Below are 9,724 nucleotides of genomic sequence, written 5' to 3'. Positions count from 1 at the left end.
GAGTACCCATGCAAACATAAATTTATAAGAGATGGTACAGTTGACCAGTGACACCAAACAGGAAATTGAAACCAAACAGGTTTGAAATAGACTTGGAGACAAGGCTTGACTACTAGGAACATTAATATGCAAAGCCTGGGGCAATGAGTCACCTTAGAATGAAAAGAGATGGCTTGGCTGGCCATGCAGCTAATTGAATTAACAACAGGAGGTTAAATCTTAGCAATACCAAAGTAACCTTAACAACTTGTAGTGACACTGACATATATTCATTATAATTCTTAGCACACTATAAGTGTAAAAATAGAGCAACAATTTATCCAATTCCATCCTATTCTTCCATCTCACAATATAATAAAAACTTTATAAGACAGGAGATGCTTAATTATCTAAGGCATAGAAACTCATTAATGCCATAGCTCATATATGTCAGATTAGAACACATCAAATAAATAAGAAATTTGAAACTGCTACAAGCAGTACAACACCAATATTAGCTATATGGGGGATGAAGTCCATAAACATTTACATATGAAAACAGTCTAATAAACCAGAAAAAAACAATTTGGAAACAATACTCCCATTGGTGAATTGTCTTTGAAGGCTGTGATCTTCTTTCGTTCTGAAAGTCTTAAATCAATAAAACCAGGGCATAGAATTTATCTGAGAAATAAGCATAAAAAAAATTTAGTAACAAAACATTATATTTTCCTCCTAAAAATAATCCAAAGGTTAGAGGAATTTAGCATACAGTAAGCATGTTAAACATTTTCTCTTTCTTAACAGTGCACTTTTCCAATACCAAAAATTGTTGACGTCAAATTAATTATTGCCACGTGGATTTCTGTTTTTTTTTTTTTGTTATGGTATACCATAAATTTAAAGAAAAAAATTATTGTTCACCATGGTTAACCTCCCTGGCGGTAGGATTATGTCAGGAATTACATACCAAAAGCGGTACAATTGTTTTCATGGAAATTTGGCTTTATGTATTATAGGCCTACAATTCTTAGTAATTACTAACTTAAACCTGACCAAAACAAGAGTATAGTAGACATACCAGATGTGATCAATTTGAAACACAAACGCATGAATTATAATCAAATCAATAATATAATTTTATTATTTAATATATAATAAAATTATATTATTGATTAGATTATAATTCATGCATTATATATAGATATATGTGTGTATACATACATACCGCATGAATTATAATTGAATCAATAATAGAAACATACATACATACTATAAAATGTGTTTTGTGCAACTTTTTTTTTTTTTTTTTTTTTTAATTTCCCTCCCTAGTTCCGCTCCCATGCAGCATTGCTGCTGCAGGGAACGGAACTAGGAAGTGATCAGACCGACGGAGGACGGAGGAGCGGCGGGACTCTCGGCTGGCGATCTCAGCAATGAGAGATCATCGCTGGATCGCCAGGAGAAGGTAAGAGAACACCGCTGCGCTCTCTGCACATCCACCCCGAGCGTGACTCGGGGTTACCGCTCCTGCAATGAAAAATCCACCCCGAGTCACGCTCGGGTTTACCGCCAAGGTGGTTAAAAACTGAGCAGCTCAAAAATACACATTAGTAATTTCCCATTTGGCTACAAGAAATTATACTTCACCATATTGCACCCATTTGGAACATTCTTCAAAAACTGTTTTTTTTTCTACAAAAGCAAAAATTATAGTTAATACACATCTGTATATTCAATTAACATATTCTTTTGTACTTTCCTCTTAAAATTTACTCGGCTCAGTCAATTTGCATGACAATACAGCTGTTTACACTCCCTAAGCCATGCAATTAACCAAATATATTTTCTTGCTTCTAAAAGTTGCCATGACCAGCATAGCACGGATTTGTTACCTTTAGTTGTACTTGTGGCAAAGTCACATCACTTTAAAACATAAGTAATAAACACAAAACAAATTATGCAACCAGTATTCATTCAGTGTTATCAAATGTTTTGCTGATACAGCAATTTAGGAACATTATTAAAACTAACACAACATAACAATCCATGGATCTCACACACCTCTACACGACTAAGGTTGCCCATACACGATACAATTTTCTTTAACATGACTTTCAGTTCTAACCTTAAATTTCATTTTTCCCTTGGGATTCTCCATACCTTGAGAATTGCCCATTATTCCAAGCTCAGAATATGAAGTGAGATTAGCTGAGTTTGAAGGTTTATCTAGGGACGTTGATGTCAGTATTTTAGACTTTACTGGCAAACCTGGTTTTCCAGCTTATGTGGTTTCCTTCGTCTTTCTAATCAGATTTATCTACACCCAATTTATGGTTTGCTTTTAACTATTCTCAGTGGGCAAGTTTATACCTTCAAGCTCAGCTTGATCTCACATACAATGTACATATACATCTATACAATGGCATGCAAATTATATATAACGACTAAAAATACACTTAAGTGTCTATACAGCAATATACAATATTTAGAGGGAAAATTCACTATCACACAGTACTGCTTTGTAACCGGGGCATCAGACCCTCTATTATCTTTCTAACTGGGGCATCAGACCCCCTATTATCTTTAGGAATATCAGATTCCTGGGAGGCGCTACAGTAGCGCTAACCGGGTACTGTTAATCTGCTCTGACAGTATAGGGTGGCAATAATAAAAAAATAATTACTCACCCGATATTGTATATGGCAGAACCCGCATTAAGACACCAAACTGTTAGCTCGTTCACGTCATGAGGCAGTTGCAAGATGATTTTGCATTTAGGTCCCGGACCTAAGACCCTTCAGTTCTGACTCCCTCGTGTAGTGAATTTTCCTTCTCTGGCCAGGAGATGTAAAAGCATACAGCACTTAAGCTTGATGAGAATACATCTGATTTATTTCATTTCAGCTCACATATTTATGGGCCATTTGAGCGGGAAAAAACAGTTTAAACTAGTGTACAATCCATGGGTCAGTTTAACAATAGAATATATCTACTAAGAAAATACATGAAAAGGTTTTTGTTTTCCCTAACACATTGCTGTAAATGTGGGGCGTCTTGTGTCTGAAGTTGCGTTTGTGGAAGGGCCTTTCCGTCTCTGCTCAGCTGTCTGATGTGTTAATATGTAAGTAATTGTCAATGTATTCAGGTGTTGTCTGTAATCCATATGCAAAAGTCTAACTGTTAAGTGTCCAGGAGGTATGAATGAGATGTGTTAATGTAATTGCAAGAGACCTCATTCCATTGTAAAGTGGGCACTAGCTGAAATGTATTTCTCTGGTATCATGAAATTTATATTTCATTAAAGCGGAGTTCCAGCCATTTACTCACCTGTCCAACGGTCCAGCGATGCGGCCGCCGGAAGCCTCGATCCTCTCCCTCGGCGCCGGCATCACTGCTGTGGGCACCCGGCTGTTACAGTTTGCGGCTTCACAGCCGGGTACCCACTGCGTATGCGCGAGTCGCGCTGCGCGCCGTGATTGGCCGGCAATCTTCTGGGACCTCTGACGTGTCCCAGAAGATTGCAGGGAGGGAGGGGGAGAGGAGAACTTCCGCTCAGGGCGCCGCAGCGCTCCGAGCGGAAGTGGGAGCGGGTACCTGTCAAAACTAGGTACCCGCTCCCCCCCCCAAAAAAATGACATGCCAAATGTGGCATGTCGGGGGGTCAGGACTCCCTAAAGCGGAAGTTCCACTTTTGGGTGGAACTCCGCTTTAAGGCACATTGATACACTCTTTTAAACTTCATCCCTCTCTATTCTTCGAAATAACGATTGTATCGCACGGCTTGGGTAACACAGGAAAGTGCGTTCCTACAGCCTAGTAAAGTAGTGTAGTTACCTCCTATAGCCTAGTAAAGTAGTGTAGTTACCAATATTAGTATTGTAACTAGTAACGTTACTTAATTACCAAAAAAAGTAATGTAGTTACTGTAATCCGTTACTTTGTAACTCGTTACCCCCAACACTGATTATTTTTATCAGGGGTTCCCAAGACCTGAAAATTATTTAAAGAATTCCTTGTTGGTTAAAAAGTAAAAACAAAAACTGCTCAAACTGGATGTCAGTTATGCATTCAGAAAAGGAAACCAAAATTAACCTGGGGGCAGAGGCAGCAATATGTGATCTTTTTAGGGAGCGGTGAATACCTATTACAGGAATAAATAAAGAAGCTTAAGGGGAAGTATGTATGTTTGCAGCTGGAGATGACACAATCTATATAGTTCATCTTTAAACCAAGAACAGCTTTCTGTTTTAGCAGGTCTTGGTAATTAATGTGAATAAACGTCAGACAAAGGTACAAAATACACCTAATTCATAAAGAACGTCTAAAGCACTCACGTGGTTGGTCACACTTCTCTGCCGGTAGTCCATGTTCCAAAATGGCAAAAGGTAGCTCTAAACCTGGGGAGACTTGTTCCCCCCAGCATAATTAAAGTGACATTGTTGCCACAAAAGAAAAGAAAAAGCCCCATAATCTATCTCTGCAAAAAAAAAAAAAAAAAAAAAGTGGTCTTATTCTTACTTCTCTGCCACCTGTCTTCTAAATCAGTCTTTTTACCAGCTACAGTGGCTAAAGAATCTTCAGCATTCATAACAATTCTGGGTGTATTGGAAGCCTGAGAGTGAACATAGGAGTACAGGAGGTGAAGATGTAAGTAGTAGACCTCTTCATTTTCAGAGACCTTATTGAGTGGCCATAGTGTCATTTTAAAGTAAATCTTTGATTATCACAACAGTACTGAATCAGCTATAGCACCATAAAGCACACACCTTTAAATATCCTCTTCTGCATACCACATGACCCAAATACGAGGTGCTGCAATATGCATATTTCCCACATATTCCTAGTGGCCTGTAAATCTGGCCATCAAAATGATGTGCCAATAGAGACATGTTGGATACAGGGTAGTGAATGTGCCCGGGTTTGATTTTCAGGAGTCTGTCAAATCCTGAGTGAAGTCCAAAGATTGGACCCTATTGAAATCAATAAGGGGCAAATTGTGATAATTAGTTCTAGCCATTTCCTGGACCAATAGGCAAGTAATTGTCAAAAAAGGTCATGGGTCGCTGGACACTGCTATGGAGGAAATGTACTAATACAGAAAACGATTTAAATACCATACAGTAGGGAGAGGGTCATCTCTTTAACTGCAACTTTTAAAACACCAATCCTTTAAATGACATGCCTAGGAGATGTCTTTAAACTGTATGTGGTAATATGGAATGATATGATTTTTACGGACAGCATCATAGTTCCATAGTTGATAAGGTTGCATAAAGATATAATTCCATTCAGTGTATGTATGTTTTACTACCATTTTCCATATCCCTGTACATTGTATTTGCTAAGAAACCAATCTAAAAGTGTTTAGTTTATCCCCACTCCCCACTGGCACAATTGTGGAAGGGAGTTCAACATCCTTACTGCTCTAACAGTAGAGAACCCCTAATGCAGTTTGAGATTGAATGCTTTTTTGTCCAATTTCATTGTGTGACTGTCCGTGTCTTTTTTAGAGACTTTAGGTTAAATCGTTTCCTCAAAATACTGGAGTCCCCTTTTAAAGATTTGTATGTTGCGATCATATCCCCTCTTAAGGAATGACTCTCCAGGGAGAAGTATGTTAATGCTTGTAGTTGCTCCTAATAATATTGGTCCACCAGCCGACTTTATAGCTTTGTTGCCCTTCTATGGACTCTCTCCAGATTAAGCATATCCTTCACAAGGATTGGTGACCAGACTTGGACAGCATACACAAGATTTAGCCGAACCAGGGTTTTATAAATTGGTAAAATTATAGTCTTATCTCCTAAAGGGTAACTCCAGTCAAAAATGAAAATTTTCCTAATATAAGTATGTTAATTATCTTTATCTTTGACATTATTCATTTACTGGCTAGCTGATTTTGTAGCTTAAAAAGTCTTATCTAAGCTAGACAATTTGCTTCTTACTGTTCTTTACCGACAACGCTATCTCCCTTTATCTGAATTTGCTAATCTGTCTTTCACTTCCTGAAAAGGTTGTCTGTTTTCCTTAGACAGGCATGCCTAGACCTGCCCAGCCCCAACCCCATCCCTCCTATCCTTCACAGAACATGATCTCCTCCTTTCTTCGTAGCCTCGTTTAGGCTAGCAGCTTTTATTGAGAGGGAGAGGGCAGGCTTTGGAAGCTGGTATGTTATGCTCACTCTTCATGGTTCAAGCAGCATTTAACACACACACACACACACACACACAGTTTGTTAGAAACTGTGGGATAGATTATGCAACACGCTGAAGATTTTCCAGAGTGTAGAACCACGTGGTTGTTGCTGCATGACACTATGATGGCACTGATGAGCACTGATGGGCACTGTGTGCATGGTGTGCATGGTGTGGCACATGCCCAGCTACTGTGGACTAAAGACTTGCCCATCTACTGTGGACTAAAGCTGGGGAAGAAATGTCACATGACCGGTGCAATATATGAAAGAAATAAGATACAAAGGAACATTTTTAAAGTTTAGAAGGATACAGATCAATTTCTATTGCTCATTACATGTAAGTAAGGAGTTTAAGGCTCCATTTCCATTAGCTTTGATCCAACTTTACACTCTTTGGATCAAAGTCGCATCAAAGTAGTGCAGGCACCTTTTCAAAGTCACTGATTTTCAAAGTCGCTTAGAACAATGGAACAGGTGCCATTGAAATCAATGGGCTGTGACTTGTCATGCGAGTTTATGTGTCCAAAGTTGCATGACAAGTCACATTAGTGGAAACGTAGACTTAGTGTAGTTGCCTGTACTATTCTTTTAATGCATAGTGATAATTGTAGACTGTGAGCTGAGGCCCCAGAGCACTTTCAGCTACACTGACAGTCCCCCCCCCCCCCCCGTGTCTAGCTTCCATCCCCTGTGGTAGTCTTCATTCAAAAGTCCAGCACAGCTATACTGTATACGTTTATGCACTGCAATGCCAGCCCCCCCCCCCCCCCTCCTGTGTGAATGGGTCTTTTTTTATGTCTTAATTTTCTCATGAATTAGGATGTACAATGCATCCTTACTGATGAGAGAACACTGGACAGGAACCTATGATCAGCTCCTCCCATTCTGTATACGCCCACTGGCTACACAGGGACAGTGTCCCCTCCTGGAAGTGATATCACTAGCTTTTAGTAACCACACCCTCTTGCTGTTCTGGGACTCAGAAGGAAGAGGTATTGAAGTCATGTGACAGCACTGGATACTGTAAAATAAGGTAGAAAAACTGGGATTCTTTCATTTTGAGTCATAGGTGGTTGTAACCCCCCCCCCCCCCAAAAAAAAATAATGATGCTCCTGTTCCTTAATGTGCAAACTGTAGCATAGTGCTTTTGTTTTTTCAATTACCCATTTGTATCTCCTACGTTTGATCCTGCCTGGTCCTGACTTCCCCCCCTGAGAGGAGACTACATTTATCATGACTGTTGAGCTATGAGATCGTGGTCAGGATACGTGTCTCCGTCATCCGCTCTGTCCTGTGTCCTGCTCTCCCCTCCCCTCCCTGCCTGTCAGCTCTGTGTGTGTGTGCATGTGAGCTGCCCCTCCTTCCGCTATTAGTATTCATTTAAACATTAAAAAAAATGACTGCCAGCCCCTCTCTTGTATTCAGCTATAACACACTAAGTGTATGTGGAAAACGATGCTTCTAAATACCATTTTTGAAGATATCTGCAGGCCGGTCACGTGACTCCCGGCCCCTCTCCTCCCCCATCTAAGGGCTACAGCAGGAGGAGCCAAATAGCCAGCACAGCGGTCACATGACCTCCCGGCTGATATCAGTGGGAGATCTCGGCTTTTCCTGCTGTAGCCCTGGATCGGAGTAGAAGAGCGGCCAGGAGTTACGTGACTGGCCTGGAGATATCTGCAAAAATTGTATTTAGAAGCTTTGTTTTCCACATACACTTACACAGTGTGTTATAGCTGAGTACAAGAGAGGGGCTGGCAGCATATCGCAACCCAAGGTTACAAACACTTTAATGATTGCAGGGGATGATTTAAGTATTAGGCTTTGCTTCCACTTTAAGTAAATACCCTTCTGGTCTTGCTTGCTGCAGCTTGGCATTGCATGGGTAGCACCCTCTAGTGTGCTGCAGGAAAATTTATGTGGACTCATGCGCACCCTGTGAGTCTTAAATTGGGTCATGGGTTTACTTCAGGTCAGGGCTGGATGACTCATGCAGACAAGTCTCTGGTGCCTCCCCCTGGGTCTGGACATTTGGAGAAATTTCTAGAGGCTAGTGGGCAGAGGCCAGGAGGATTAATGTGCATACTTAGGGGAGCTTGATCAATCCCCAGGCGGTGGGACTTAAAGGGCGGTTGGGCCAGCCCATAAGTATGGATGAGTCATGTGTGCAGGGAATCAGGGGGAAGATGGAGATGGAGTGCTGAGGGGACTGTCGGTGGCCCTTGAGGCAAACACCCTAGTCTGGGGGGGGGGGGGTGCTCTGCCTCGGGCCGGAGCTTAGGTGCTGGTCTGGAAGGATCCTGAAAACAGGACCGGTTTGGAGGGAGTCTTCCCTGGGAGGCAGCGGGAGCAAGAAGGACAGTGTGAGTACTACAGCACAGTCAGGGACTTACAAGGGAAGAGACTGCCACATGTAGCAGGTCTCTTTTGAAGATAACGCTATGCTCAAATCTTCCCTAACCTTGCCCTGGGAGATCTCCAGAGTCAGTCAGGTATACTGGTGAAGAGTTAGTCGGATAGACTGGTGAAGAAGCAGCCAGGTTGGCTGGCATTTCCTGCAGTGGGTAGAGCTGGGATCAGTATCTACAAGGGCATTGGATGTACTCCAGGATGCAGTTTACAGTCCTAGTCCTTAAGGGGCTTTTGCATCTTTTTTCTTAGAGACTGTCAGTGTCGGGAAGTGAAGACACAAATCAGAGTTGTGCAGAGAGAAGGGGAGGAATAATTCGGAGTTGTACATAGGCAGGAAGTTGTGCATCCCATAATTCCTATTCCCCATCCAAGTTATTACCCCTAATAAAACATAAAAACAAATAAAAACAAAGCTCAAAGACTGTTCCTTGCCTCTGGATGAAAGCTGAAAATTGCTGCTTGCCTGGCTCTGTAGGAGTGGGGAACCCAGTCATCTGCAACCCCTGCAGGGGTAGTGCTACACATGCTATACTGTAGATGCGCGTCCTCTATTCTATGTAGGTCTTCTTGTAAAGTTGCTATATCATGTTGTGAAGTTATTGCCCTGCTTAGTTTTGTATCATCAGAAAACACTGAAATTGAACTATTCATTCCAACCTATATAGTTTATGAACAAGTTAAACAGAATTGCTTCCAAGGCAGAGCACTGGGGCACACCGCTAACAACTCTAGACCATTAAGAAAATATGCCATTCATCACCACCCTCTGGACAAACTCCGGTAACCAGTTTTCTATCCAGATATATACAATATCATCAAAACCAAATAAACCTAATTTGTAGGTTTATGAATATAAATGCAAAAATGGCATATAAATGCCGTAGGGAAATCTAGATACACCATGCCCACAGACCTTTCTTTATCCAAATTACGGCTTACCTCCTCATAAAATGTCAAAAAGTTGGTCTGGCATGGTTCTTCATAAAACCATGTTGGTTACTATTAATGATACTATTCAGCAACACCATATTCAGGCATCACATATTTTAAATGTGTAATTAATTTTTTTTTTACTTTTTCATTCAGCAAAATACCCCAATATGATTAATTTCCCCTTGAAAAAAAGGCCACCT

The sequence above is a fragment of the Pelophylax lessonae genome (genome assembly GCF_965119305.1).
Source record: "Pelophylax lessonae genome assembly, chromosome: 1".
Lineage (NCBI taxonomy): Eukaryota > Metazoa > Chordata > Amphibia > Anura > Ranidae > Pelophylax > Pelophylax lessonae.
The sequence above is the reverse complement of the archived record's forward strand: the minus strand, read 5'-3'. Positions refer to the sequence as shown.